Source organism: Abrus precatorius, unplaced genomic scaffold (genome assembly GCF_003935025.1).
Source record: "Abrus precatorius isolate BTA unplaced genomic scaffold, Abrus_2018 Scaffold3, whole genome shotgun sequence".
Classification (NCBI taxonomy): domain Eukaryota; kingdom Viridiplantae; phylum Streptophyta; class Magnoliopsida; order Fabales; family Fabaceae; genus Abrus; species Abrus precatorius.
The window spans coordinates 20,135,426-20,144,468 of record NW_020874373.1 but is presented as its reverse complement, the minus strand read 5'-3'; the positions used below and the strand labels follow the sequence as shown (position 1 = coordinate 20,144,468).

General features: G+C 34.5%; 1 non-coding gene across 1 annotated transcript; it reads right to left on the bottom strand.

Moving 5' to 3' along the window:
• Window positions 1-8,162: 8,162 nt before the first annotated feature.
• On the bottom strand, window positions 8,163-8,269 carry LOC113864007. Its single transcript, XR_003504616.1, has one exon. It is a non-coding gene; the product is annotated as a small nucleolar RNA R71 (small nucleolar RNA).
• Between the last annotated feature and the right edge of the window lie 774 nt (window positions 8,270-9,043).

Below are 9,043 nucleotides of genomic sequence, written 5' to 3'. Positions count from 1 at the left end.
TAAATTATTAGTTCCTCAATTATAAGTAAAAAATTATTCAAACTAGAATATATGAAATTAGAACAATAAAGATAATTAAAAATATCAATAATAATTATAATAGAGTTTTAGGCTTACTTGTTGAAGACTTGTATTTGTATAAAATTTGTTGTACTTGATCTCTGAATTCTATGAGAAGTGATAGGTTAGATCTTTATGTAAGTCACACTCCCAAAACACAACTCTCGATAGGCAAATTGTGGAGTAACTCATATGATTATATAATTGTCAATGATTATAAAAGAGACCTAGCCAAATATATAAAGTATTAACCCTAATTCTCTCTCATTATGGGCTTTTGGCTTAAGGCCTTCCTCACATAAGTAGCATAATAATAATAATAACAATAATAATAGTATATGCGGGTATGGGGCGGGGTGGGTACTTAGGTACCCATACCCGCCCCCATCCCCATGGAAATTTGTGGGTATTTCCCCATACCCATACCCGTACCTGTTTAGCGGGTAAATACACTACTCGTTGAGGGTAAATTTTGTAGGTACCTATTGGGTACTTTACCCATTGCCATCGCTAGCTGAGAGAGAGAGAAGAGGAAGAAGAGATAGCAAAAGAAAAAAAAAACTAAATTCGAAATTCAAAAATTCCGTTTGTCCCTTTTTTCTGTTATTTCGGCTATGAAAACGGCCTCCTTTTGATTGGAAGTCAGCTTCAAAACGCCACTGAAATGGGCTTAATTGGATGTCTGTGGACTGAGATATGGCCCAAATACTGCACCTTGCTCAGGATCTGCGACTGCAGGGTTTTGACTTTTTTCCAAGCCCAGTTTCAGCTTCTTATCATCAGAATTGGTTTCTGACCTCTTCATAGGAATTGTGCGCCTTTCTCTTAGCTTTCCTAAAATTCAAGAATCACAATGAAAGGAGTTCTACAACTCAAGATATGGTCCAAAAATCAAAATAGTATCAGAATTTACCAAATACTGGAAAAATTAAATAAAGCCCAAATAAAATTCAAACATCATAAAATGATCCAATTCAACCAATTAGGCATAAAAGAGGATTAATGAGCTAGGAATGAGAGGAAATAAGGTTATAAAAATCCAATTGATCAAACACATCATCATTCATTCAACATGCCATCCACACTCACTTTCAACCATTCACATTATTCAAATTGCAATCAAGGGCATGTAAACACAATTTCATTCATATTACAACCAACCATTTCATCACAATCATCACACATTATGCTCAACATATTCACAATCACATTTCTATCATACACACATCATTTCCTTGCATCCAATGGCAACCAACACAATCACATCACTCAATTACACACCCCCGGACTCAACCCAATTCATACAATTCATCAATACACATAACCTCGTCTCCTATTTCTATCACATTACTATATTCATTCCAATAAACTCATTCCTAACAAAGATAACTAGAGTAAAGTACTCCCCTTACCTCAAAAACGAAGACCCAACGTGATACAATAGTAGAATCGGCTCCCCACACAAATTTCATCCCTAAAACACACAGAAATTCCAAGGGAATTTAAGGAAAACCTCATAAAATGAAAGGGAGGGACGAAAACTGAAACCCTAGCCATAAAACTTACCTCCAAGAGCTCCAAACACTTCCCGAAATCCTCAATCTAGCTTCCAATCAGTCTTGGAGGGGTCCCAAATGGTCGGAATAGGCTGGGTGTAGAGAATCATGGAAGAGGGAAGGGAAAAATTATGAAAATACCCCACTCTTCAAGCCCTATCCCCTTCAAATACCCCTCTGGTCACGACACGCTCGCTACAACAACTCCTCTCGCTGCAGCAACGCCCTCTGTCGCTACAACGAAAAACTGAGACATTTCTGCACTTTGGTTTCTACAAAATCTCGCTACAGCGAGACCTTCTCGCTACAGTGAGACTGCACCCAGAAATGCACCCTAAACTGTCGCTCTGTCGCTACAGCGAGACGTCTCTCGCTACAACGAGAAGGTGACAGTCACATGCCTTTTCCCAAGGGACTCTCGCTACAGCGAGAGACCTTCTCGCTATAGCAAGAATGTCTTGCACCAGGACTTAACCTGTTTTCTCCCAGTCCTATTTTAGCCATAATCCAACACATACAGGCTTACATGCACATATACACACACATCTCCACACCCACACTTATTCACATTTACATCAAGCCACCACCAATATATAAACACACACAATATATATATATATATATATAAATACACGATTAATTAATAATACAAAACTCGGGGCATTACACATTCTATGATCATAATCCAATAGTATTGGAAGGAAGACTACTCTGTAGGGACTAGGACAGTTTGAGAAATTATAATATTGTATCCTAATTACATTTCATGTTGACCAAGTTATGTAAATATTTTTTAATGTCAAATTTTGGAATTTATAATGCTTTAATGAATTTTGCTATAAAAAATAATTTAGAGATATTCTTAATGATATTCTAAACTTATATGTATACAATGTGAATCAAATAATTTGCTAGATGTAAATTTAAGTTTTATCTATTACTTTAAAGTCTTGAAATTATTTCTTTAGGAGTTTAAATACTATGAAATCTTATATAATTTTTATAGAAGGAATGTAAGTTTTATTTTTAATCAATTCTTAAATCCATGAAATAGAACAAAATTATTTTATTTTCCCCTTTATTATAAAAATTTATTTATCTACTTTTATACAAAAATGAGGATGTTACATTTATGAGTTGGTACATGTGCAAGGTGTTACATGCTTTGATATGATGAAGCTTTTTTGTGAAGAGATCACAAGACATTGATACTGCTACAATTCATATGACAGCTGAGCACTGGGGAAAAGAATTATATGACATAGTGGGGAAGAAAAACATATTGGAGGTTATACGGCAACATTGGTTGAGTGCCTTTAACATCAACCTTTAGATAGGTAATTGTTTTTTTCCATTTGTGTAATTATAGGAAGCGAAATACTTTATGTTCACTTCCTTATTTAATGCATTTCAGATTTTTTTTCGCACTACAAGATATTTGTGTGAAGCTTACTTGCATTGGACAAATAAGGCAATTAGATTTTCATTTATATCTTCTTATGAAATGGACAAAAAGTTCTATCTAAACCCACAACAACATATCTCTAAAATGTTGAAGCGTCATATGGGTGAAGATCACTTGGTTCTTTCAACTTACAATGTTGGGTAAGTCATTCTTATGAGCATTTCATTTTGTTTTATACATTTTGTAATCTAAAACATATATTTTTGTTATTGGTAGGGAACATTGTGTCCTGATTGCCATCAACACCTCTAATGAGACAATGTATTATATGGATCCTCTACGCAAATCACTAAAGATCAGAACACATATGCAGAACCTATTTAATAAGTAAGCATGCATGCATTTCAATAGTCTATCTTGCATAAGTGGTTGTTGAAACGTAACTTACTTGATTCATCCACTATTATTACTGCTCTTGTCACATATCAAGCAGAGAGGCAAGTGCAGCCCTCTAGGACAAAGATGAATCAAACAAGATGGGTTACTGTACAGGTATATATATGATACAAAATACCTTTTTTACTTTAAACTTATAACACTACTGTATATAAATGTGTTAATTCTGGTTTTTATGTTTTTTTCCTCCATAGTGTCCAAAACAATCAAATAACAATGACTGTGCATTTTATGTGTAGCTTTGCACCATGGCCAAACTACAATTCCATATAATTCTAGATCCTAAAATTTCTTGACGAGAGAATTTATCAAGTGTAAAAGAAGTGGTGTGCATATGTGTACCATAGATATTTAAAGGACACATTAATAATAATAGAATCTTAGTGCATTCTTTTTCATAGCATTTATGATTTTTGTAATTTACCTAAGGCAACAAGTGTATAAATTCTTTTTCTCATAGTGGTTCTCTGTAATTGTTTACTGCACAGATGTATTTTTGTTGCATTGTTTACTTTAATTTAGGATATTAGTATATATGTTCCCAATTGCTGATTGGATTTCTGATTTTAAATTGTGGAATGCTTTCATATTCTGCTATATCAGAGGCTATTTTATACATGTTTATTCTGTTTGCACTGTTCATAGGCAGGAACATTGTTTATTAGGTATGCTAAAATTTGAAATATGAAAAGTTTTAATAAAAAATTTCAAATTTTTCCTAAGCTTAGAGAGTGGTTAATGGAAGATTGTTCTTAGAGGTGCACTTTATAGAGTAATTACTATGCCAGAAACAAGCTTTTGAAGCGCTAACTTAGATAGCGATTAGTAAAAAAGCATTTTGTAACAATACATTTAGAGAGCGGTTAGCGTTAAACCACTCTCAGATCAATACTTTTGAGAGTGGTTCTCTGTTAACTGCTCTCTAAAATATACATTAGAGAGTAGTTAGTGTTAAACTGCTAATTTCATCCTTATCATATTTCATTCTCATTTCATTTCTCTTTCCATATTTCCCCTCTCATCTCTATATTTCTCACTATCTATTTATTAACATATTATTCATGCTTTTATCTCTTTCTTTTTCTAGTTCATTATTATATCACACATAAATCAATCATTGCCAAGAGTTATTTCCCTCGGACTCAGTCCACCATGTACATGCATATACAGTCAAAATAAAAATCATACACATCATTAAACACCACAAAAAAGGCTTCAAACATAACAAAAACATGTTTTCATCTAACATATACTTAAAATCATACATTTCATCAGAACATCTTCATGAATACAAGCATACCACTTCCGTAGTAACAAAATAGAGCTCTCCTTACCTTAAAATGAAAGTTTAGTAAAGGGATTTCGAAGGACCTTACTCAAAAAGGCTGAGTTCTTCCTAAATATCACAAGAGTTTCCAGTTAGAGGAGGACAAACCGAAAAATAACCAAAGAACAAGGGAAGTGATCTTCTAAACTTTGATCGAAGAAAAGTTGGAATTTTTCCAAGGATTTGCTGAGAAAATAAGGAGAGAGGACAGAGAGAATGTATGAGAGTCGTGACTTGGATTATAATCCAAGTTTCTCAACTTGAAAACCCTTAAATACCCCTCAACTCGCGACATTATCGCTATAGCAAGCCAATTCTCGTTACAGCGAAACTTTCTCTCACTACAGCAAAACGTTCTCTCGCTACAGTGAAAAAATAGACAAAATTGCACTTTACTATCTGTCATTCTAGCTACAGCGAGAGCTCTTCGTTACAGCGAGAAAACCCTCACTACAGTGAGAGAGCATCAGAATGCCTGATTCTGGACACTGTCTCCTAATTTCAAGCAACATGCATTAACAACTCATACCAGATTCAAAATTAATAAATAATAAAAATAGGGGTGTTACAACCGCTCTCTAAATAATTTTTATAAATGAAACATGCTTACTCAACTCATGAATCTCATCGTCTTTCTAACAATGTTGGTCTCTTTTACCTCTGTAACTTCTTTTCGTCTTTTATGCATTAACAAAGTTTGTGTCTATCGCATTCACTTTTATAGGTTTTTTATGAATTCATATTTTTACTGATATTCTAGCATAATTCTAACACATTTGATAAGAAAAATATATGAAGAAAGCAGAAAAACTCAGAAAAAGAGAAGGAATTGAAGTTTGTTTAAATATGTAGTTATTTTAGAAATTGTGGAAATTTTGCTTAGAAATTGAGTTTTTAATCTTGTTTTTGAAGGAATAAATTGAGCAAGGATCATGAAAATGGAGGCTTGATGACAAGGAAGAGGAAAGAAGCATGTCTGGACTCCAAAATCACAAGACCAAGAAAGTGCAGACTGGGCGTGATCACTATTGTCAGTGAAAGTGATCACTCCAGAGTTCAAAGAAGAAGAAAGCTTGGGCGTTACCACTTCTGCTAGGAAAAGTGAGAGATCCTGTGAAGTCTCAGACTCAACATGCTGGGCGTTATCACTTTTATCAGGAAAAGTGAGCATTCCAGAGAGGCAAATATCAGGAAAAGCTCTGCGTAACCACTATTATCAGCGAAAGTGAACGTTCCAAAGAGCCTTCATCTTGGAGATTTGCGCGTAATCACTTTTTCTCGTAAAAGTGATCACGCACAACCACTTGAGCTCTGCGTTGTCACTTTTATCAACAAGAGTGATAGTTCCAGAGAGCGGCCAACATTAGGAAAGTCGCGCGTGGCCACTTTTTCTCATAAGAGTGTTAACGCGCAACAATAAACCTTCTGCGTAGTTACTATTTTTCATAAAAGTGATGACGCGCAAATCTGGGAAATTTTATAAATACCAGAAACGTTCCAGAATTTGGGGATTCTATTCATTTTTAGTTTTGTTAGTTAGATTCTCGTTAGAGGAAGTGAGAGAGAGGAGTGGGGATTCGAATAATGGAGCTTCACGAAGAGGAATTGGAGTGGAGCAAGCTTCCATGGCGTTTCTGAGTTTCTTCTTCTCTTTTTCTCTTTCTTTTTCTTTCTCTGCTGTCATGGCTGTGTAATTTCTTCATAGTTAGGGATTGTAGATCTGAAACGAACATATTGAATTGATTTTGGATCTGAATTTTAAGCTTTAGAATAGATTTAGTGATTGATTCTACAATTCACGTGGAAATTGAATGGAAATTTGATTAACTAAATTCAGAGGAACTCTTGTCAATGGAAATTGAATTTGTTCTTCAGATCTGAACCAATCACCGAGATTATAGTTTTCTTAGGGATAAGAGGCTTTGATCTTGCAATCTTGTGGTTTCTTACACTGAAAGCAATATTGAATTGAATCAGATCTAAGGAATTAGAATGGTTTAATTGAATGTTAGGTTCACTAAGTTAAGGAATTAACCTCTGAATAATATAACGTGAAACTAATTGTCATTCTTTCCAATTGCTTGTTAATTCAGAACTTTATTGATTAAAATTGGGGTTTTGGTGAAGCAATTCTCTAACTATGGTCTCTCCCTCTGTTATCACCTAATTGTTTGTTCATTGTTCTGTTTCTGCAAGTTGCTTTTACTTTCAATTGTTCTGTTTTGCTGTTATTACATGTTACTACTCTCCTTCCAATTTCGGAAAGCTCAAATGGTTATAATTCTATGAAGTGGTACTTGAAATCTAAATTCCCTGTGGAGACGATATTTGGATATTAAATTTACTCATTACTTGCTGCAATCCTAGTGCACTTGCTAGTGTTAGATTGCGAACAACAAGATTTTGGCGCCGTTGCCGGGGAATTTTGCATTTCAATATCATTAGTAGTAGAAAAGTAGCTAGATTGAGCATTTATTTTGTTGTTTTGCTTTCAAATTGCTTTGTGCATAATTTTTCTGCACCTTGTGTAGTATTCTGCATAATATTGTTGTCTGCTGCATAGAGTCTTTACGTCCTTTTGTATTATTTTTCAGTTTCCATTATTCTGCATAATTGTAATTTCAATTCTGCATATTTTTACATGATTTTACAATTCTGCAACTGCTAGATTTAAGTTTCTATATGCTTTTACTGATAGATTTTGCATGATTTATGTTGTGTATTTCTGAATACTGATTGTAGTCTATTTTTGTTTCATTGTAATTTGTATATGCGTGGTAAAAACAAGAATAAATCAATTTTGGTCTTTGATCCTGACAGACATAACTTTGAGAAGATTGAGAAAAGAGCCTAGACTAGAAAAAGTCATAGGGAGTGATAGTGATTTAGAAGCTGTCTATTCTCCAGAAATTCAGAGTAATCCTAGAGTGAAAAGAACACCTACACCTTTGAGACAACCAAATCTAGCAATAGAAATGGCAGAACAAAATAGAATTAGAACATTAGGGGACTATGCTATTCCTAACATGAAGGTTTTAACTCTTTTATAATTAGGCCAACTATTCAAGCCAACCATTTTGAGATTAAACTTGCCCTACTACACTTAGTCCAACAGGATCAGTTTTCTGGTGGAAATTCTGATGATCTTAACCTAAATATTTCAAATTTTCTGCAACTATGTGACACCATAAGAATGAATGGAGTTAGTGAAGAAGCTATCAGATTGAGACTATTTCCTTTTTCCTTGAGAGATAGAGCAAAATGCTGGTTACAAGCTCAACCACAAGGAAGCATCACAACCTGGACAGAACTTGTGAATAAGTTTCTAACTAAGTACTTTCCTCCATCCAAAGCTGCTAAGCTGAGAGGAGAAATTACATCCTTTGTGCATCAAGAAGGAGAATCATTGTATAAAGCTTGGGAAAGATACAAAGAATTGCTTAGAAGGTGTCCACATCATTGTATTCCAGATTGGATGCAATTGGAAACTTTTTATAATGGGATGAATGCAGCAACAAGAACAATGGTTGATGCTGCTGCTGGAGGTTCATTAAATACAAAGTCCTTGGAAGAAGCTCAAAGAATTATTGAGATGATGGCATCTTCAATGTATCAGAATTCAAATTCAAGGAATTAAGGAAGAAACTCTGGTCATAAAGCTAAGGTTTTGGAAACTTTTCTTGCACAGAATCAACTACAAAATCAATTGTTTTCATAACAACTAGCTGCCTTAACTCAACAAATCAGCAACCTGCAAACAGGGAGTATGCCTACCAGTCAGCTAAGCTGTGATTTTTGTGGAGGAAACCATGTAAATGGTGCATGCGAGGCATCTACAAGTGAACCACAAGAACAAGTGAATTATATGAATAATTTTCAGAGACAACAGCCATCATATCCCCCTGGATTTCAATTTTTAAATAATAGAACTCAGCAGTATTCTAATTGAAATAATCAATATTCTGCTGCTAAGAATTCTAACTCAAATTTGCCTTTTTCTAATGCAGGTCCAGCAACAGAACAGCCCTATTTTCAGAGGAATCCATCCACTAAACCTTAAGGAAATCAGAAATTTTCAAAGCCTATAAATGAGAGGTTGACTGAGATTGAAGAAACCATGTTGCAATTCATGAAGGTGACCCAAACAAGTTTTAAGAACCAAGAAGCTTCTATGAAGAAACTAGAAACACAAATCGGACAATTAGCTGAACAACTATCCAGCAGAGATGAAGGAAGATT